Source organism: Triticum urartu, chromosome 2A (genome assembly GCF_056163025.1).
Source record: "Triticum urartu cultivar PI428250 chromosome 2A, HENAU_Tu73, whole genome shotgun sequence".
NCBI classification, from domain to species: domain Eukaryota; kingdom Viridiplantae; phylum Streptophyta; class Magnoliopsida; order Poales; family Poaceae; genus Triticum; species Triticum urartu.
Window position 1 is genome coordinate 90,981,046 of NC_141874.1, and position 21,879 is coordinate 91,002,924.

Here is a 21,879-nt window from a genome sequence, read left to right on the forward strand (position 1 = left end):
GATCAAAATGACGACAACTGCGCCTCCGGGGCACGTGCATGAAGACTTCTCGACAGTCATTGCCGAGGTCAAGCCGGCTCCGGTCGGTAGACAAAAGAAAACTAGTACTCCACTATATAGGCAGGAGCCTCCACGCTTTCTTGCTAGTGTTGCTCTCTTCACACTGTCTCATCCTCTCCAGATCTAAACATGACAGCGGTGGCCACACACACTCTCTCTACTCACCGCTGGTCACAAATCCAGTCGGATCCTCTCCACCGGAGAAGGTGAGAAGGTGCAACGTTCACACGGTCGTCCTCGGCGACGGCTCTTACCCACTGCCGGTGCGTCCCGATCAGCGTGCCTTGCCGTTCTCTCCCAAGCATCACTGGTGAGGGCGGGCCTCCCACCCCTTCTTCCTCGCTGCCGTAGTGTGGGCAGATCCGGCCTCCCGCCGCCCACCTAGTGACATCCCGGCGACCCTCAAGTATAACTTCCTTCGAAACCAGCCTTTCTCTACTTCCCGTGCTCCTAACGTCCTTGCATTTGTATCTTTTACTATTTCTCAGACCCCCTCATGTAGACAATATCGATCGGCTGTTCGAAAACCACCTAATTTTTTACTGTTAAGAGGTAAAACTAGTTCATGCACTCGAATCTAGTAGTAGTACTTGGTTCAAACAAGGAAGAAAGGGGGTGGGTGGGGGAAGATTTGTTACCTGAATCTAGGACTTGGTCAAAAGAGGAAATAATGGGGGCGAAAAGTAGCAGAGACTGGCTATCCAACTGGTCTCTAGGTCTAATAGGGAAATAACGGGAACGCAGTACAAACTCAATATAAACCCGATCTATTGGATGAAAAAGGAAAGAAAGTGGGGATTGGGGGACAAGTCAACAGAGTAAGTCCCGCACTAGATTTGCTAGCCTCACACGGTATAAGGTGGCTATATACCAAACAAAAATGGGACCAACCCCGATATCCTCTTCTGATGTTTGTTCCCCCAACCCGCTGTTATGTAATGCCACAGGTAAAATGTAGTAGTCGCACTGTTAAAAAGTAAGGACACGTTAAACCAATGTTGTTTTCAATGTAATGCCTCCAGTAATATGAATCGATGGCACTTTTTTTCATGTCCTGTTAAATTTCCCATTAAGATAAGTTGCTTCTTTTCGTTAGAGATGCAATTGTCCTGGTCCGCCTAATCTCCAGGAGCTTCACGACCAACCTTGATGTTGCTCAATTTTATTGCAACTAATGAAGAAGCTCTGTGGGTTTCGCTTTCTGATGGAAATGGAACCGGGGCTGGAGCCCTTTTCTTAAAAAAAGAAGAAGAAGAAGCTGCTAGCTCATGGGACATTGCTTCATTTTAGGTGAACTGCACCAAAAGGTCGCATGAATTGAATCATCCATGTTGGTGACTGGTGTCATCCCTTCTATGATGGCGTTGACTGCAGATATGTTTCCCATCATGAGGTATGTTCCTTTTTGGTCTGACCGTTTGCCAAAGATCCTGCATGTTGATCCTGCTCTTGTGCTACTGTTTTGGCACTGCCATGATAAAGCAGTAATGTTATTATTTTACACCTTAATCTAGTGGCACTATTAATTTGAGGCAATTTTTTGGCACCGCTAGTTCCACTGTTTTTTATATCGAAAGAGGGGTTTCCCTCCAATTTCATTAAAGAAACCTAACCATAGAGAACCGTTATCCGACAACATCTTAGTGTAAACGGGCAGTTATGCAACTACTACTAGAACGGACTGAGTACTAGCAGGAGACAAGTTCGTCACATAAGCTAGGTAGGTAGGGGGACGCAGCACCAGCTCGACCAAGTTTGGATTACAACCCAAATGCTACCACAGAAACATCAGGGGGAAGATAGGGACTGAAAGAGCAAGCTTCAGCATCCCAGTCTAAGCACCCCCGGCCTTCATCCTTGCGACGCACGGTACACCTCATTTGCCACCTGCTCGACCCTAGTTTTACTGATAAAATGAAGTAATAATATAGTTAAATAGAGAGAGTGTCCTCTCTATCATTTCATTTCCAATGTAGATAAAGAAACTGATTCTCCTTGTTAATGTATGTTTCATCAACTAGTCCCATTGTTAATGTTTAAGCGTTTCTGCAAACTGGGTTGCTTAATTTTAGTTGATCTACACAAAAATAGAGATTTGAATGTCTCAAGGCCCCTCCTTGTACTACCGTTGTACACTGATGTTCATCACTGGCAGAAGGTGCTGGTGCATCGGGGAGACTTGGGTCGATTTCCAGTATGATGTAATATTTTCTTCTGTTTATTAGTGTATGTTTCATCAACTAGTGCCACTATAATCTAATCACGCCTTTTCATTATCTGTGCAAACAGGGTTATTCAGCTGCATTTTGGTGGAACTTCACAAATGTATGGATGGAACTGGCATATATGCAGAGTACGAGGTGCCAAGTAAAAATTACCGACACCAACCCTGCTCTATCTAAGCATTGGCATCCACCACCATCAGTGGGATGTGTGGCGCTCACTGTGGACGGATCTTTCTCGGCAGCAAATCCTCTAACCAAATACTAGTAGCTTAGACTTAAAAAATACTAGTAGCTTATATTGGCAGTTTTCTAGGGGTGTACTCTTTTCTGAAAGAAACACCAATCTATTTTTATTTATTTTTACACAATGTCACAACTTTGACCCAAAGGTCCAGAGCTATTTTAGGGTGATTGGCGAAGTACTCGGAGACTGATTGTAAGCATGATTTTTATTAGTTGTCACATTGATTGTAAGCATGAGCAGATGGAAGATTAGGTTAGTGTGAAGCTTACCTTAAACCCTACCGGCGTTGTTGAAATGAGGCGAGCATCGAGGGAACCGTGGAGAACGGCGGGAAGCGACGTCGCACCATCCGGCCTCCTCTTGCGGTGGGAGAACGAATACTCATGTGGCTCCGGCTGGCTCTGCACCCTCACAAATGGCACAACGTACTAGATCGAGTCGTTATCCTTTGGGTGCTCGATCTTCGACCTGTACGCCACCACCTCCGCCTAACTTTCTCCTCGGGCGAATCTGTCTTCTCTATCGCCCAGAGGAGATACTAGATGAACTCGAAGGACTGCGGCGTGACTGCCGCCGAGGAGTACATCACCGCCCTCATCGCCGTCGTCTCGCTCTTTCGCATACATTGCCACATGGCCCTCACCGTCCTTGAAATCTCCCACTCATTGTCAAACCATGTAAGGATCTCCTTCAACCTAGCTAAGTTTGCCTGGTGCCTGGTCGCCGCCGGCGATCTGCCAGATTCGCTGCTGCATCCCCTCCATAGATGTCCTTCTGAGTGGTCCGGTGATAGCTTTGGAAGATGGGAGTAGAGACGGTGGTCTTGCAATAGAGAATAGGGAGAGGCGAGACGGTGGTTTTGGAATGGAGATGATGGAGATGAGAGTTTCCCCTGCCTTTTGGTCGCTGACAGGTGGGCCCCGCACTTGGTGGGACCCATGTGTCAGTATCTCAATGGCGGGATGGGCTACGTCAGGGGATCCTCGTCTGAGGAGAGAGGAGGTGGTTTTGCAATGGAGAAGAGGGAGAGGCGAGACGGTGGTTTTGGAATGGAGATGATGGAGAGGAGAGGATGTGGTTTTTTCAATGGAGAAGAGGGAGAGGAGCGTGCGGCAGCGATTTAGGATTGGACGAGAGGGCCGGCGCGCTGTGACTAGATCAAAATCAAAATCAATTTACCCTTCAATTAAGAAAGCGACCCCACATTAACTAGTCTCCCTTTTATTCTGGGTCATAATTGACCATGATTTTCGCAAATAAAATATATGTTATACGTTAGAAAAATAATATAATTTGAAAGTACATTCAGATACGAACCAAACGATACAATTTTTGGTGACATGCATTCACATTTTGCTTGTCAAATAGAGTACGTGGTCAAACTTTGACCCAAAATATGCAAAACAAAAATAATAATTCCAAGACCAGCGCCGCTCTTCCGCTCTTCTCCTCTTAAACAACTACCGCTCCTCTCATGTTCCAATGTAAATCCAGCGCCGCTCCTCTCCCTCTTCCATTTCAAAACTACCGCCCCTCCTCTCCTGTTCCAATCCAAAACCAGCGTCGCTCCTCTCCCGTTCTAAACCAAAACCAGCGCTGCTCCTCTCCTCTTCCATTCAAAAACCACCGCCGGCAAGTGAAGGTGCCATGGAGAAATAGATCGATGACGAAGTACAACCGATACATGAGGATCGCATATGGCGACCCTGTGAAGCTAGCTAGGATGTTGGAGATACAGTCTTGGTTTTAAAACAAGGACCAACTAGCGGCGACGGCGACATCCATGGCCAAATATCCGCAGCAGAGCAAAAAGGCGGCGATACTCCCGGAGGGAGTCGCGCGGGAGTACATGGAGCTGCTCCTCTGGGCCATTGAGCAAACAGATTCACCGAATCCGATCGTGAGGGAGCGGTGGTGGGAGTATCGATCCCAGATGGAGCATCCACTAGAGATTCAAGGATCGAGCATCTATAGGGTGCCGTTTGTGAGGGTGGGGTGCCAGAGCGAGCCGGTGGAGTCTTCGTCGACCGAACACAACTTCAAGAGGAGAAAAACAGTTGGCCCGACGACGCTTCCCCGGCATCCTCTCCCTCGCTGTTCACATCGTCTCACAGGGCGGCTGTCTGCCGCCGAGGAATAGTCGGGCAAGTTGTGAATTTTAAGGAGGAGCTTAGGGTTGTTAGTATTTGCAGGTTGTGAATTGTGTTTTGTGTTGTGTATTTTGAGAGTACTTTCAAATATGAATGTCTTTTGAATTTCAGATTTGCAGTATTGAGCATATGAGGTATTTTGTGAATTCTAGAGATCTATTTTTAGCACTTAAAAAATGTAGTTTCATAGGAGTATAAAATTGCACACAATGTGATTCTCAGAGAAGAAACTGTAAGTTTCAGTTTTAGATAAGAAACTCCAAGTTTAGTTTCAGATAAGAAACTACAACTTTCAGAGGCAGAGCATTTATATTAACACGGCCTTTTCGAACAGTGTTAACATCATGCTAGAAGTTTTATTCATGGTCGAAACTGGAACTACCAGCCAGTTAACATCATGCTGATCAACATTCATGCATAGCACATCTTCATATGATGCACAGTCAAAAAGATATGCTATTTTTAAAATGCCCACACAATATCGAGTGTGCGAAAAACAAAGAAAACGAGGGACGGAGTTTTGGCAAGAGTAGGACGTGGTGTGCATAGATGACAATTGGGACCCACATGTCAATAAAGGCAGAGACAAAAAATTTGGAGATATTTTCTCTACACAGGTGGAATCGAACCCGGGCGGAACAACTGTCGGGTAGTGTCACTAGGCCACTAGGCTAGTTCAGTTGTTTCATTAGTAATAAGGCACTTCCTCAGGTTGTCGGATCTCCTCCTGCGCCGTTGTGTGCTCGCCGCGACGCCGATGTCTGTCATTGTGAACATGCTGAACAAACGAGAGGAATCTGGAGAGGACTGTACATGGAGAGGCGGATAGTCAGGACCCACCAGGTCTATGGCCGTACGCAAGCAAGTGCCTCATCAAAAAAATACTTCCTCCTAATGCTATACTGACGTTGGGGCCCACGGGTTTGTCAACATAGTTACATTTTTTAGGTGCTTCAACGTAGTTACTATAGGAGATAAATTCACGACGAAGTAGCAAGTATCAGCTGGGTTTTGGGCTGCCCCATCTAGGCTTTCTTTTTTAACATGCGCAGCCCACGACCTCGGATGGGAGGTCCATAAGGCTGTTTGTATTTTCTTGAGGGCCGTCATGTATCGACCGGCCTATGGACCTCCCATCCAAGGTTTTATTTTTCCTGAAACATCAGCAGCCCAATTTATGTATTTTTTTGAAGAAAACGCAGAGGTCTGTTCTATTTTTCTATATAAGAATAGGAACGCCTGGTCCAACTTATGTTTCCCTTCTAACTATATTATATATATTTAAATTATTTTATATGTTATTATATATTATTGTTATTGTCATCATATATTTAACACATACCTACATATGTAAGAAAACAATATCCCACATCTTGTTAACTTATAAAAATAATTTCTTAACAATAAAATCCTGGATTTTTTTGGCAATGAAAATCTTGGTGATTGTGTACAAAAGTTTGGTAAGATTTAAGGACCAATGTAATAATAAATCACTTATTATTTAAATATATATATATATAACAAAATGCTCATCCCCTGTTTATTTTTTGATAACATTGCTGCGCCCACGCCAACATTATAATTAGAATCAGCCCAGCAAAATCGTGTATTTTGATAAAGTGCAAATGGCCTGTAATTTTTTAGGAAGAACATAAATGGGCCGCATGGACACTACATTATTTGTTCACCCAACCTAGCTAATGGACTGTAATTCAAAAAAAGATCAAATGGACTGTAAATTCTACCCCGCAAAAAAAGACTGTAAATTCTGAAAAAATGGGTTGAATACGTGCCACATTTTTGGAGGGTGAAATGTGGGCCAATAGGCCGAAGCCAATGCAAGTCGTTGTCAACTTATTCAACAAATGATTCTGACATCGTTAGCCATTGGATTTACATCCAACGACCGACATCCATCTTCAATCTCTCGTCTTCTTCTTCCAGCGTCGCCGGGACCACCTGCTCCCACCTCCTGCTGCTAGCAGCTCTGCTTAGCACACTTCGCTATGAAGCGCTACTCCACTGTTGGCCAGGCCATCCCTCCACCCCTCCGCACCTCCTGTTCTTCTCCACCGACTGCCAAACCACACCGCACCAGAACCAGTTAACCCTCGTACACCTCTCCGTCTGCGACTCTACTCCCACGTCTTCCCATCTCTGGCTCGTTGCTGTCCGGGGCCTCGCCGTCGTCCACCACCTTGGATGCGCTCGACGGGGAGTGGTCAACGTGGTCAACGAACGACACCATGGGAAGTAGATTGTGCATGGAGAGGCTGACAGCTGGGTCCATGGCCTCATGCAAGGAAATGCCTCCTTATTACGCGCAAAATAATGATTCCTCCACCTGACAGATGGGACCCATCGGAAGGGCCTCTGTATTTCACGAAAAAACGTTCCCACCGCTGACAGGTCGGACCAACTAGCTATATCTTCACACGCAAGGAAGTGCCTCCTTATTGCGCACAAAAAAATGAATACTCCCCCTACTAGTTAGAACCCACCTTAGTGGGAGGCTGACTTGTGGGCCTACTAAGTTGACAGGGACGGAGTGCCTTGTCAACTTAGTCAATATGAACGATTCTAGCTCCAGTGACCGTACGATGTCCATCCAATGGTCGTAGTGCTTCTTCAACCTCTGGTCTTGTGCCCAAAGCAGCGTCAGTCATGTCGCATGCTCCTGCCTCCCGTGGGTGGCTGTGCTGCCGCGGAGGCCTCACAGGCCCCTACTATTCCCACCGCTGGCAAAGCCATCCCTCTACTCACCCACACCCCCTGTTATTCTGCGGCGACGGCAGCCTCACACCACAGCGAACCAGTGAACCCCCGTACTCCTTTGCTCGTGGGAATCCACTCCCGCGTCTTCCCCGGCTCCGCGTCGTCCCCTTCCTAGGCCTCGCCGTCGTCCACCCCCTGGTACTCTCGGTGCGGAGTGGTCAACGTGGTCAAGGAACGGCTTCCATCGGACGTGGACTGTACGTGGAGAGGCTGACAGCTGGGTCCACGACCGCAGCAAGGAAGTGCCTCCTTATTACGCGCAAAATAATTATTCCTCCACCTGACAGCGGGGACCCACCAGATGGGCCACCGTATTTCACGATAAAAAACGTTTCCCCTGATTGTTGGGACCCACCAGCTACATCTTCGCATGCAAGGAAGTGGGTCTGGGAAAAAAACGATTCACCCCCTGACTGCTGGGACCCACCAGCTACATCTTCGCACGCAAGGAAGTGCCTGGCAGTCGGGACCCACCTGGTCGAAGCGTACGTAGAGTTGTCATTCTCGTAGCGAACGTGTACGTACATACTGGTCGATGTAGAGGCGCGCACGTGTCGTAGTAGAGGCGCACATGTAGCATATACACGTACGTACAGCGGCCAGGGTGCAAGAAAGTAAATACGGCCACATACGTACATATGAGCGGGGTCTCAAACGACAACTCGCGCGTACGTACGGCCAGGGCTCGTGTACATGGCTGGGTCAGAACGGAGAAACAGCTTCGCCGTCATGTTCATGGGGAGCCAACCGGCTTGGTCGGAACGAAATGCGTCGTTGTGTTCATCGGGAGGGCTTGGATGGAACAGCCGATGGAAACGAGGCCTGGCGTACCGCAGAACAGAGGAAACGGCCTTGTGTTCACCCAGCCACGTTCGAAACAGGATCATGTTCATCGGGAGGGGTCTGGTGTACCGCAAAACGGAGGAAACGGACCTCCTACGGTCAAAACGGGTGTCCTGTTGATCGGGAGGGGTGTGGCATACCGCAAAACGGAGGAAACGGACTTGTATTGGAGCACTACGGTTGAAACGGGGGTCCTGTTCATCAGGAGTGGTGTGGTGTACCACAAAACGGGACTCCATGGGATACTTTTCATCTCCACCGTCGACCCCCTCCAGCCTCCACGAGCTATTGTGCATCCATCGTCGACCTCCTCCAAACTCCACCTGCGACTGTTTATCCACGGGCTCCTGTTCATCCAGCCTCCACCGCGCGCTACTCCACCGGCTACTGTTGAACCAGCCCTCTCCATGGGCTCCTGTTCAACCACCCCTCCATGGGCTACTGTTCATCCTGCCCTCCACCGTCTACTGGTCATCTTGCCCTCCACGGGGTGGTCCTGTTCATCCTGCCCTCCACGGGGTCCTGTTCATCCAGCCCCAACCGACTCGATCGATCGTGGTACTGTTCATCCAGAGGCAACACCACGGGGTCCCGTTTATCCACCCCCCCTCGCCGCAACGCTCACTGTTCATCCAGAGGCAGCATCGATCGGCTTCAATTAGTAGCAGTAGTGAAGGAATCGCTCGATCTGGTTCAGTTAACAGCCATCGATCGATCGCTCGGGTACCAGTAACACGTAGCCTGCAGTGCAATCGCTCGGGTTTAGTTAGAGCCCAACGCCTCGAACACACATGCGTACGTACGAGAGAAACGCTCATCGCTCGGCCCCGACCACCCACCGTAACCGGGCAATCCCCGATATTTTCCACACCCTCGCTTCTACCATGGTTTTTTCCGTCATGGATGGCCCAAAGAATGTCATGCAGCTGCGTCTCCGACCCGCCCAGGACGAAAAGCCCATTTTCTATCATGAATTTTTGTCATAGAAGTAGGACCCCACCACATCTATGATGATACCGTGTTTTGTCATAATTATTTTCATAGAAGTGTCATAAGTATGACAGAAAAAAATTCGTTCAGCCCAAAATGTCACGGATGTGTCTTTTTTTGTAGTGATAAGATGGAATCTTCATAGTTAGTCGCCAAGCTTGCCTTCCACGCCAAGGTGAGTCCAATTCAGACACGGGTACAGTCTTCGGTCTTCATATCTTCATAGCCCATCAGTCCGTCCCATAGATAACAGGCCGGACACCCGAGGACCCCTTAGTCAAGGACTCCCTCAGTAGCCCCTGAACCTGGCTTCAATGACAATGTATCCGGCGCGTAGTGCTATCTTCGGCATTGCAAGGCGGATTCCTCCTTTGATGTCCTCCAAGTATTTCGTTCGGCTTCCGCATTAATGCCGCACTCCTCAGCTTCTATGTATTTATGACATCATCCTCCACGCGTCGGTTGAATGTGGACAGTCAGGGTATTTTTTGCAAATAACACCCCATCCCTGCAAGGGAGAGCATCTATTTAAAGAGATTGGATCTCTGATCCTTTCGGCACCACGCGGAGAAAAATCCTCAGAGACTGCCAGGCAAGACCATTCCAACATGACCAACATTCCCAGCTCCTCTTCCCATTCCAAACTAGAGAGAGGCGAGTGGGAGAGGTGCTCTGTGTCCCACAGCCGATTGGTGAAGCTGCAAACGCATGGATTTCTCCCTCCGACGGATCTGGTCCCTGTTCGAGCAGGGTTGGCCTCCTTCAACGGCAAAGCCCGGGCGGAGGATTTTCCCAATCCGTCCCCTATCTGCTGAGGGGAGTGGGGTTTCCAAGTCACCCATTCCTCCGAGGGCTGCTGGAGTACTATGGCCTCCAGCTGCACAATTTTATCCCCGGCTCCATCCTCCACATTGCGTGCTATGTCGCTCTATGAGAACTATTCTTGGGTTGCGAGGCCCATTTCGATTTATGGAGAAGACTGTTCTGCATCGTCCCTTGCAATCAAGGTGGATCAATCTTCAAAGTGGGAGGAGCCGAAGTGTGGTGCATCACCGGAACTAGATATCTGTCCGGCACGCAGAAGAAAGCTCCCGAAGAGTGGCCTTCCGAATGGTTCTATATCAACAACGTCGCTCTACCCGACCCCGTCCGCATAGGCCTCCCCGAGTTTTCAAATGCTCCACTGAAGAAACGCCATAGCTGGCGTCCTCGGAGCCTCGAGGAAGAGGATAGCGCGGAGATCAGCTTACTACTGGGCAAGATTAAGATGCTTGCCTAGTCCGGATTGTCAATAGTCAAGGTGATGGCGATTTCTATAACGCGGGGTGTCCAGCCACTCAAATACAGAGGACTGCCCATGTGGCATTACAACGGAGAAGACGACGCCTCACGTTATGGCCGAAAGGGCCTTAAGACCCCCACCGCTCTAGTGAAGATATTGGTCGAGCTGTATAAAGGGGAGAAGGAGGAGTTCACCCATCTCCAATATTGAGACGGACTTTCCATGTACAATCCTCCCAGCTGGGTAAGGTTCATCTCCACTATTTCACTCTTGTCCCTGGATCATTGGTTAACAGGCAGCGTTTTATCTGCTCATAATAGGAATGGTGAAAGGCTCTCAAAGGGATCCATGACCCTGCCCCGCAGCCGGAGAATCGCAACCGGGATCTTGTCCCCAGATATGAAGAAGATCCGGACATATTTGTGGATCTTGAGGAGGGAACATGTTATCAAATGAGCTACGACGGTACTTATGTACCCATTATCGCTGATTACCCCGGCCTCCTTCCAGCTTCAGATGTAAGTAATCCAAGACGCCTTATCCACAAGAGATCTCTCCTTCCTCCTTACCCACCACATTGTTCTGTACTCAAAAGGGGAAGGGTTCGGCACGCCATACCGCTCCGGGGGTATCTCCGAAGAGAACGTCCCCCACACCACGCGAGCCTTCCAAGAGGAAAGAAAATGAAGACACGGCCGGGCCTCCATGGAAGAGGTATGAATTTGCCAACATGCACCTAAGCAGTCACATCCAACCATGACCTTCCCATTTTCCATGTGTTAGGAAAAAGGTGTGCCGGACTATATCCGGAGGTTCGAGCGGTTGTCCTTTCCGCAGCCAGGATTCAAATCCTGCCGTGAAGATGGGGGCTGATGCGGGGGCGACGCCGGACTGTCCTCCAGCCGAGGACTCGGATGATGTATCTGCTACCAACTTGGAAGTGGAGAGTGCCATGAATCATCGGCGCCGCAGGGCCATTTTACAAGACCCTGGCTTTTCAGAAGAGTCATTTAACGCCTTCTGCTCAGCTGATGCGTACATCCGAGCTGCTCGAGATGGGCTTAACAGGGCCATAAAGCAGCATTTGAAGGATGTGAAGGTAAATTTGTTTGTCTGACTATGATAATAATATGCCAGTAGCCCCTGAGACTTAAAGTAGTTGAAACAACTGATTTAAGGATCAATGTACAACCAGGTGCTTATGGAGAAGAACACCCTGTTAACTTAGGAACTAGAAAAGTGTCAGCGCTGGCTGTCTGCTGCAAATGCCGAACTGGAGAAATACAAGGCATCCCCCGGTAATATTTCCCTCCATCGAGAATACATTAATAGTGCGAATCTGGGTGCTTATCTTTGTGTTGGGTCGTTAGACCAAGTACGAGAGTAGCTGGACGTCGCTCGAAGCGAAGAACACGGAGCCAAAAAACTACTAGCAGCAGGCGAGCGTGTATTGACAAAAGTTGTTCAAGAGAAAAAGAAACTCCAAGATTCGAACACCAAACTGGGCGAGGAATTGAAAGATGTGCGAGCTCAGCTAGCTGACTCTATGAAGGAGAACAAGAAGCTGCGAGGCGGCATATTCAGTATGTGTCCGCTTTTATCTTATAACAGTTTGGAGGTAATAGAAGCTGATATAGCTATGATTGCAGGTATATTGACGGGCCGTCCTGAAAAGGAAGTGTCCGGATCATCAAGTGATCTGCTGCAAGGGATCTCACAAGTGCACGAACAGGCTCGGCTGTAGATGCGGAGTGTTGCTAAGGCCTTATGGAGAAGTTGGTAGAGTTGTTCAAGGGAGTGCGGCGACGTATCCAACTGTGGAAAATATCGGCTTGCCGAGAGGGTGCGGGAGAGGCCTGGGCCATGGTAAAAATGCGGTACACCAAGCTAGATCTGAATCACATGGCCCGGGTTGGACCATTAGGGTCGAATGGGGAAGAAATTCCTGTTAGTTTAGTATATGACCAAGTGGAAGTGGCCGCTAGATATTCCCAACAGGATTTTAAGCTAGACCGCCTGTTGGACGGTATAGAGGAGGAAGTCTTTCAGTCTTGAATTACTATGTACTTTCCTTCTAACTGGATAATAAAGACAATTGTCATCGCCGACCTTTTCGCTTCAACCTCTGGACCCGAAGGTGCGGAGTGTTTCCAAATACCATAACAGTAGAATATACCGGGGTATGCATGGGAACAAGGCGTAGGGGTCATAATTGCTCGAACAGACAATGTGTATCTGGCTAGTTATGTTATATTACATTATGTAAGAAACATCTTCCAGAGAGAATAGTTCCGTTAAGGGTTCCTTTCCCTGGGTGTGCATGTATTTAATATACATGTCCGAACTGCGATTGAAAAAATCATAGAGTAAGTAACATCTGGGGTTCACAATGGAGTGAGTTTAGAAAACGTCTTTAATTCGCCGACTGAATATTCCCTTAAGAATGCTAGCTTTCGGCTTCACCCAGTCTGAGGTACACATCCGGATGACCCGGCAGTAGCAATTGCAGAGGTGCTCCCTTTATGCCCTAGCCGAACTAACGGGGACGTAGGGCATAATCATAGGAGCCAGGCAACCCAACTTGGCCAAAACTTAAGTCATATCGATGCATATAGTGGCAAAGAAAAGGTACATATGGAAAAACTCATATGTGAGGAGCTTGGTGCTCAAGGGATGACAAAAACTTCTGTCCGAGAAGCCCCCAGGTACAAGTGGCGTACATGTTTAAAGATGTATGTGCCAATGGTGTGCAGTCTAGCCGTACTTAAAGCTTTAAAGCGAGAAAAAGAAAGTAATCGGAAAAGAGAGAAAAAATAATGGAAACTACAGAGGAGGAGGAGACGAACAATTGGTTTAGCGCCAAGCGTAGAATCTCCGGAGTCAGGCCGCGTTCCAGGGGTTCGGCTCGAGGCGATTGTCTGACGCATCGCGAAGACGGTACGCTCCTCCGGTGAGAACTTCGTCAATTATGAAGGGACCCTCCCATTTGGGCTTGAGTTTGTCCTTTTTCTTCTCCGGGAGCGTAGAACGAGTTCGCTGACGTTGTAAGTCTTGGCCCGTACTTCTCTACTTTGATATCTTCGAGCCTGCAATTGGTAAAGTGCTGAACGGGCTTTTGCGACATCGCGTTCCTCCTCCAGGGCGTCTAGGCTGTCTTGCCAATTGAGCTCGGCTTCTCTCTCTTTGTACATGCGCACTCTAGGTGAGTCGTGAATAATATCGCAGGGCAGTATGGCCTCTGCACCATACACCATGAAGAAAGGTGTGTACCCGGTAGTACGGTTGGGCATGGTCCACAGCCCCCAGAGTACGGAGTCGAGCTCCTCAACCCAGTGTTTGTCTGATTCTTTCAAAGACCGCACTAGTCTGGGCTGGATGCCCCTCATAATAAGACCGTTGGCGTGTTCGATTTGATCGTTGGTTTGTGGGTGGTAGACGGAGGCGTAATCGAGTTTAATACCCAGATTTGTACACCAGGTTTTCACCTCGTCGGCTATGAAATTGGAGCCGTTGTCAGTGATGATGTTGTGTGGGACACCATAACGGTGCACAACATCGGATATGAAGTCTATCACCGGGCCGGACTCAGCCGTGTTGACCAGTTTAGCCTCTATCCACTTAGTGAATTTGTCCACCATAACCAGCAGATATTTTTTCTTATGGCTTCCCCCTTTAAGGGGTCCAACTATGTCGAGTCCCCAGACCACGAAAGGCCAAGTGATGGGGATTGTTTGTAGGGTAGTGGGGGGCATATGGCTTTGATTGACAAAGAGTTGGCATCCGACGCAACGTTGGACAAGGTCCTGTGCATCCGCTCGGGCCGTCGGCCAATAAAACCCTGCACGGAAGGCCTTGCTAACAAGGGCCCGAGCTGCGGCGTGGTGATGCTGAGTCCGGCATGAATTTTAGCCCTGAGCTGCCGCCCCTCTTCCTCGGATATTCATCGTTGAAGGACTCCGGTGGCGCTTTTATTGTAGAGCTCTCCATCATGAACCTTGCAGGCCTTCGAGCGCCCAACAATGCAGCGGGCCTCATTCTGGTCCTTAGGAAGCTCCTTCCTACTAAGGTAGGCCAGGAAGGGTTCGGTCCATGGGGCAATGACTGCCATGATGAGATGCACCGATGGTGTTATGTCGATGTTTCCGGGATCTGGGGTTATGTTTGGGTCCGGACCAGTGTTGCCGTTTTCCCCCTGCCACACCACAGATGGCTTGAAGAGCCTTTCCAGGAAGATATTAGGTGGGACGGGGTCGCGCTTAGCGCCAATACGAGAAAGAACATCCGCCGCTTGATTACTTTCTCGAGCCACATGATGGAACTCGAGCCCCTCGAACCGAGCCGACATTTTTATGACTGCGTTACGATACGCTGCCATCTCCAGATCTTTAGTGTCGAAATCTCCATTTATTTGAGATATTGCAAGGTTTGAGTCCCCGCGCACTTCTAGGCGTTGTATGCCCATGGAGACAGCCATCCGGAGACCATGCAATAAGGCCTCGTATTCGGCTGCGTTATTGGAGTCTATGTATAGTATTTGGAGAACGTACTGGATGACGTCTCCAGTAGGGACATTAAAATGACACCCGCTCCTAACCCTGCCAGCATTTTGGAGCCATCAAAGTACATGACCCAATTGGAGTATGTGTAGTAATCTTTAGGGAGTTCGGCCTCCGTCGATTCGGCGATGAAGTCGGCCAGTACTTGGGATTTGATAGCTCGACGTGGTTTATATGTAATGTCAAATGGCAGGAGCTCGATGGCCCATTTGGCAATTCGGCCCGTAGCATCGCCGTTGTTTATAATGTCATTGAGTGGTACTTCTAAGGCCACCGTGATCGATAACTCCTGGAAGTAGTGACGGAGCTTCCGGGATGCCATGAAGATCGCGTATGCTATTTTTCGATAATGAGGGTACCGGGATTTGCATGGTGTAAGGACAGTAGATATGTAGTATACTGGCTTCTGAAGCGGGAATTAATGTCTGTCCTGTTCTCGTTCGACAACGAGTATGGCGCTCACCACCTGATGTGTTACCGATATGTAAGGATAGGATTTCTCGCAAGAAGGGTTTTTATTTCTTCTAGTCCTGCTGTTGCCGTGTCCGTCCACTTGAAGTGGTCGGTTCGCCGTAGAAGGCGATAGAGAGGCAGTTCCTTTTCTCCTAATCTGGAGATAAAGCAGCTTAGAGCTGCCACATAACCTGCAAGTTTTTGAACTTGCTTAAGTTCTATTGGTTTAGCCAATTGTGACAAAGCTCGGATTTTGGCTGGGTTTGCTTCAATTCCTCTATTGGAAACGATAAAGCCCAGCAGTTTTCCAGCAGAGATGCCGAAGACACACTCTTCCGGGTTGAGCTTAATGTCATACGCCCCGAGGTTGTCAAATGTAAGACGTAAGTCATCTATTAGTGTTTCCACATGCCTGGTTTTGATGACGACGTCATCAACGTAAGCTTCTACTGTTTTGCCAATCTGTTTCTCTAGGCATGTTTGAATCATGCGTTGATATGTGGCGTCAGTGTTCTTGAGCCCAAAGAGCATGGTATTGAAGCAGAATGGCCCGTTTGGGGTAATAAATGCTGTTGCAGCTTGATCGGATTCCTTCATTTTGATTTGATGGTATCCGGAATATGCATCGAGGAAACACAGTGAGTCGTGTCCTGCGGTGGCGTCAATGATTTGATCAATGCGGGGGGGCGGGGGAAGGGATCCTTAGGGCAGGCTTTGTTGAGGTCTTTGGAATCGACGCGCAGGCGCCAGGATTTGTCCTTCTTTGGTACCATCACCAGGTTTGCCAGCCAGTCCGGATGTTTGATTTCTCTAATGAATCCGGCCTCGATGAGTTTGGCCAGCTCCTCCCCCATGGTTTGTCGCTTGGGTTCGAGAAAGCGCCGCAGTGTTTTCTTAACCGGTTTAAACCCCTTTAATATATTGAGGCTATGTCCGGACAGCTTGCGTGGGATCCCTGGCATGTCCGAAGGGTGCTAGGCAAATATGTCCCAGTTTTTGCACAGGAATTCTCATAGTGCGGCGTCAATTGTTGGGTTCAGTTGAGCTCCGATGGATGCTGTTTTCTTGGGGTCCGTTGGGTGGACCTAGAATTTGAATATTTCTTCTGCCGGTTTGAACAAGGTGGATTTGGGTGTTTGTCGAGGATCACGTTGTCCCTGTCCACTGTGGAGTGTAGTGCGGTTAATTCTTCGGCCGCGAGGGCTTGGGATAGCGCCTCCAGGGCCAGGGACGTAGTTTTGTTTTCGGCACGGAGTGCTATGTCCGGATCACTAACGAGAGTTATTATACCATTTGGTCTGGGCATTTTGAGCTTCATATTTCTGTAGTGAGGTATAGCTTGGAAGCGTGTAAAAGCATCCCGCCCCAACAGGGCGTGATATCCACTGCTAAAAGGGGCCACTTGGAAGGTTATTTCTTTGGACCGATAGTTCTCCGGTGATCCGAACACCACGTCAAGTGTGATTTTGCCCGCGCACCGCGCCTCCCGACTAGGAATAATTCCCCGGAAGGTTGTGTTACTTTGTTTGATGCGGCTTCTGTCTATTTCCATTTTATGGATTGTGTCCTCATAAATGAGATTTAGTCCGCTGCCGCCGTCCATGAGGACCTTGGTGAGTCGAAACCCATTCACGATGGGGCCGACGACTAACGCGACTGGTGCTCATGTTGTTCTGTACTTTGGTTCGTCACCGGCGTTCAATGTTATAGCTGTGTCATTCCATGGGTTTATTATAGCAATTTGGCAGACTTCGTTGAGCTCGCGAAGTGCCCTTTTGCGCTTGTTATTTGAAGCGGGTGTCTCGAAGACTGTCAATACTCTTGGGTCGTCGTCTTCTGGGGGGGTGATGTTCTGGGGTGTCCTTGATAAGGATGTCCTCACCGCTCTTGGCTACCTGTGGTAGTATCCAACATGCTCTAAGGCGGTGGGTTGCCATGGTATCTTTTGTTGTATGTATTTTGCATGGCCATCGAGCCACCCTTCCATAACAGTGTCGTGTCGTATAGTGGCTTTGTGTTTTTTTACTGTTGGATTAGGCGTGCCACAAGGGTACTCTGATAACCCACAAGTATAGGGGATCGCAATAGTTTTCGAGGGTAAAGTATTCAACCCAAAGTTATAGATTCGACACAAGGGGAGCCAAAGAATACTCTCAAGTATTAGCAGCTGAGTTGTCAATTCAACCACACCTGGAAACTTAATATCTGCAACAAAGTATTTAGTAGCAAAGTAATATCATAGTAGTGGTAACGGTAGCAAAAGGTAACAGTAGTAAAAGTAATGTTTTTGGTATTTTGTAGTCATTATAGCAATAGCAACGGGAAAGTAAATAAGCGAAGAACAATATATGGAAAGCTCGTAGGCAATGGATCAGTGATGGAGAAGTATGCCAGATGTGGTTCATCATGTAACAGTCATAACCTAGGGTGACATAGAACTAGCTCCAGTTCATTGATGTAATGTAGGCATGTATTCCGAACATAGTCATACATGCTTATGGAAAAGAACTTGCATGACATCTTTTATCCTACCCTCCCGTGACAGCGGGGTCCTTACGGAAACTAAGGGATATTAAGGCCTCCTTTTAATAGAGAACCGGAACAAAGCATTAACACATAGTGAATACATGAAGTCCTCAAACTACGGTCATCACCGGTAAGTATCCCGATTATTGTCACTTCAGGGTTAACGGATCATAACACATAATAGGTGACTATAGACTTGCAAGATAGGATTAAGAACACTCATATATTGATGAAAACATAATAGGTTCAGATCTGAAATCATGGCACTCGGGTCCTAGTGACAAGCATTAAGCATAGCAAAGTCATAGCAACATCAATCTCAGAACATAGTGGATACTAGGGATCAAACCCTAACAAAACTAACTCGATTACATGATAGATCACATCCTACCCATCACCGTCTAGCAAGCCTACGATGGAATTACTCACGCACGGCGGTGAGCATCATGAAATTCGTGATGGAGGATGGTTAATGATGACGATGGCGACGGATTCCCCTCTCTGGAGCCCCGAACAGACTCGAGATCAGCCCACCCGAGAGGTTTTAGGGTTGGCGGCGGCTCCGTATCATAAAATGCGATGAATTCTTCTTTCTGATTTTTTCTCCCCGAAACAAATTATATGGAGTTGGAGTTGGAGTCGGAGAGGCACCAGGGGCCCACGAGGTAGGGGGGCGCGCCCCCCACCCTCGTGGAGAGGTGGTGGGCCCCCTGGCCTTCATCTTTTGCAGGTAATTTTTATATTTTCCAAAAAGTTGCTCCGTGAAGTTTCAGGTCATTCCGAGAACGTTTGTTTCTGCACATAAATAACACCATGGTAATTCTGCTGAAAGCAGTGTCACTCCGGGTTAGTTCCATTCAAATCATGCAAGTTAGAGTCCAAAACAAGGGCAAAAGTGTTTGGAAAAGTAGATACATTGGAGACATATCAACTCCCCCAAGCTTAAACCTTTGCTTGTCCTCAAGCAATTCAGTTGACAAACTGAAAGTGATAAAGAAAAACTTTTACAAACTCTGTTTGCTCTTGTTGTTGTAAATATGTAAAGCCAGCATTCAAGTTTTCAGCAAAGATTATAATTAACCACATTCGCAATAACGCTTAGGTCTCAAGTTTACTCATATCAATAGCATAATCAACTAGCGAGCGATAATAATAAATCTTGGATGACAACACTTTCTCAAAACAATCATAATATGATATAACAAGATGGTATCTCGCTAGCCCTTTCTGAGACCGCAAAACATAGATGCAGAGCACCTTTAAAGACCAAGGCCTGACTAGAGATTGTAATTCATGGTAAAAGAGATCCAGTCAAGTCATACTCAATGTAAACTAACAGTAATGAATGCAAATGACAGCGGTGCTCTCCAACTGATGCTTTTTAATAAGAGGGTGATGACACAGCATAAAAGTAAATAGATAGGCCCTTCGCAGAGGGAAGCAGGGATTTGTACAAGTGCCAGAGCTTGGTTTTGAAATAGAGGTGAATAATATTTTGAGCGGTATACTTTCATGGTCAACATAACAACCAAGAGATGGCGATATCTTCCATGCTACACACATTATAGGCGGATCCCAAACAGAATGGTAAAATTATATACTCCCCCTTCCACCAACAAGCATCAATCCATGGCTTGCTCGAAACAACGAGTGCCTCCAACTAACAAGAGTCCTAGGGGGAGTTTTTTTTGCAATTATTTTGATTTAGTTTGCATAAAGCATGGGACTAGGCATCCCGGTGACCAGCCATTTATCTCGTGAGTGAGGAGCGGAGTCCACTCCTCTTGAGAATAACCTGCCTAACATGGAAGATACAGACAGCCCTAGTTGATACATGAGCTATTCGATCATACAAAACAGGATATTTATTTGAAGGTTTAGAGTTTGGCACATACAAATTTACTTGGAACAGTATTCCCGCTTAGTATAGGTGAAGGCTAGCAAAAGACTGGGGAGCGACCAGCTAGAGAGCGACAACAGTCATGAATATGCATTAAAATTAATCAACACCGAATGCAAGCATGAGTAGGATATAATCCACCATGAACATAAATATCGTGAAGGCTATGTTGATTTTGTTTCAACAACATGCGTGAACATGCGCCAAGTCAAGTCACTTAAATCATTCAGAGGAGGATATCACCCTATCATACCACATCATAACCATTTCAATAGCATGTTGGAACGCAAGGTAAACCAGTATAACTCATATCTAATCAAGCATGGCATAAGCACTATGATCTCTAGTTGTCATTGCGAACATGTTTATTCATAATAGGATGAATCAGGAATGATGAACTAATCATATTTACAAAAACAAAAAAAAGGTCGAGTTCATACCAGCTTTTCTCATCTCAGTCAGTCCCATCGTCATAATTGCCCTTCACTTGCACGACCGAACGATGTGAATAATAATAATAGTGCACGTGCATTAGACTAAGCTGGAATCTGCAAGCATTCAATAAACAGGAGAAGAAAGGCAATATGGGCTCTTTTGTCAGATCAACAATAATGTACATAAGAGCCACTTCAACAATTTAATTATGGTCTTCTCCTATCGACCCCCAAAGAAAAGGAAAGAGATAAAACTATTTACACGGGAGAGCTCCCAACAAGTAAAAGAAGAACATGAAATCTTTTTGGGTTTTCTTTTTAATTACTACTACAAGCATGGAAATTAAACTAACTAAAAGCTACAACTAATTTTTTTTCTTAAGGTTTATTAAACACACAAGAAGAAAGCATAAAAAGGAAAATAAACTAGCATGGATGATACAATGAAAAAGTATGAGCACCGACACCTAGCAATGAGTGTGTGAACATAAATGTAATGTCGGTGGGAAATACGTACTCCCCCAAGCTTAGGCTTTTGGCCTAAGTTGGTCTATGGCCACGGCTGGCCTGGCGGATATCCATAATAATAGCTGGGGTCGTACTGCGATGCAGTGGCTATCGCCTGCTGAGCTGCAACATGGCGATGAGCAGCCTCCGCTCTCCTCTTGTACTCATCTGCCTCCTCTCTAGTAATAGTATATCTTCCTTTTGGCTGATGATCAAAGAAGGCAAGAGCAGGGAGAGTAATATGGACAGCACGACGTTTGTCAAAGATTAGTAGATACTAGAGAGGTGATTCATTTCTCTCGACAAACTGGTGGTGAACCATAGCATTAAAGTCTAGGTAAGCAGGAGGTAATTCAATATCATCTTCGCGTATGGCTATACTAAGAAAATTAGCTATGCGGGTTGCATAAATTCCTCCAAAGAAATCTCCATTAAATCTATTAATATGCAACCTACGTGCAACAATGGCTCCCAAATTATAAGATTTATCTCCTAACACAGCACTCCTAAGAATACTGAGGTCAGGGACACACATGTGACATGTCTCATCTTTACCATTAATGCATCTACCTATGAAGAGAGCAAAATAATGTATAGCAGGAAAGTGAATGCTCCCTATGGTGGCTTGTGTTATATCTCTAGATTCTCCCAGAGTTATACTAGCAAGAAAATCTCTAAATTCATATTTCCGAGGATCCCTTATACTACCCCATTGTGGAAGTTTGCAAGCAGTGGTAAAGTCCTCTAAGTCCATAGTATAGGAATTTTCATAAAGATCAAACAGGACAGTTGGAGAATTACGTGAAGTTGAAAATTCAAACCTCCTCACAAAGGTACAGGTGAGGTTGTGATACTGACTGCACTTCTCTTCCTCGAAGCTCACAAGATCAGTGTTACGCAAATATGCGTTGAATTCTTCTTTAATTCCTGCTCG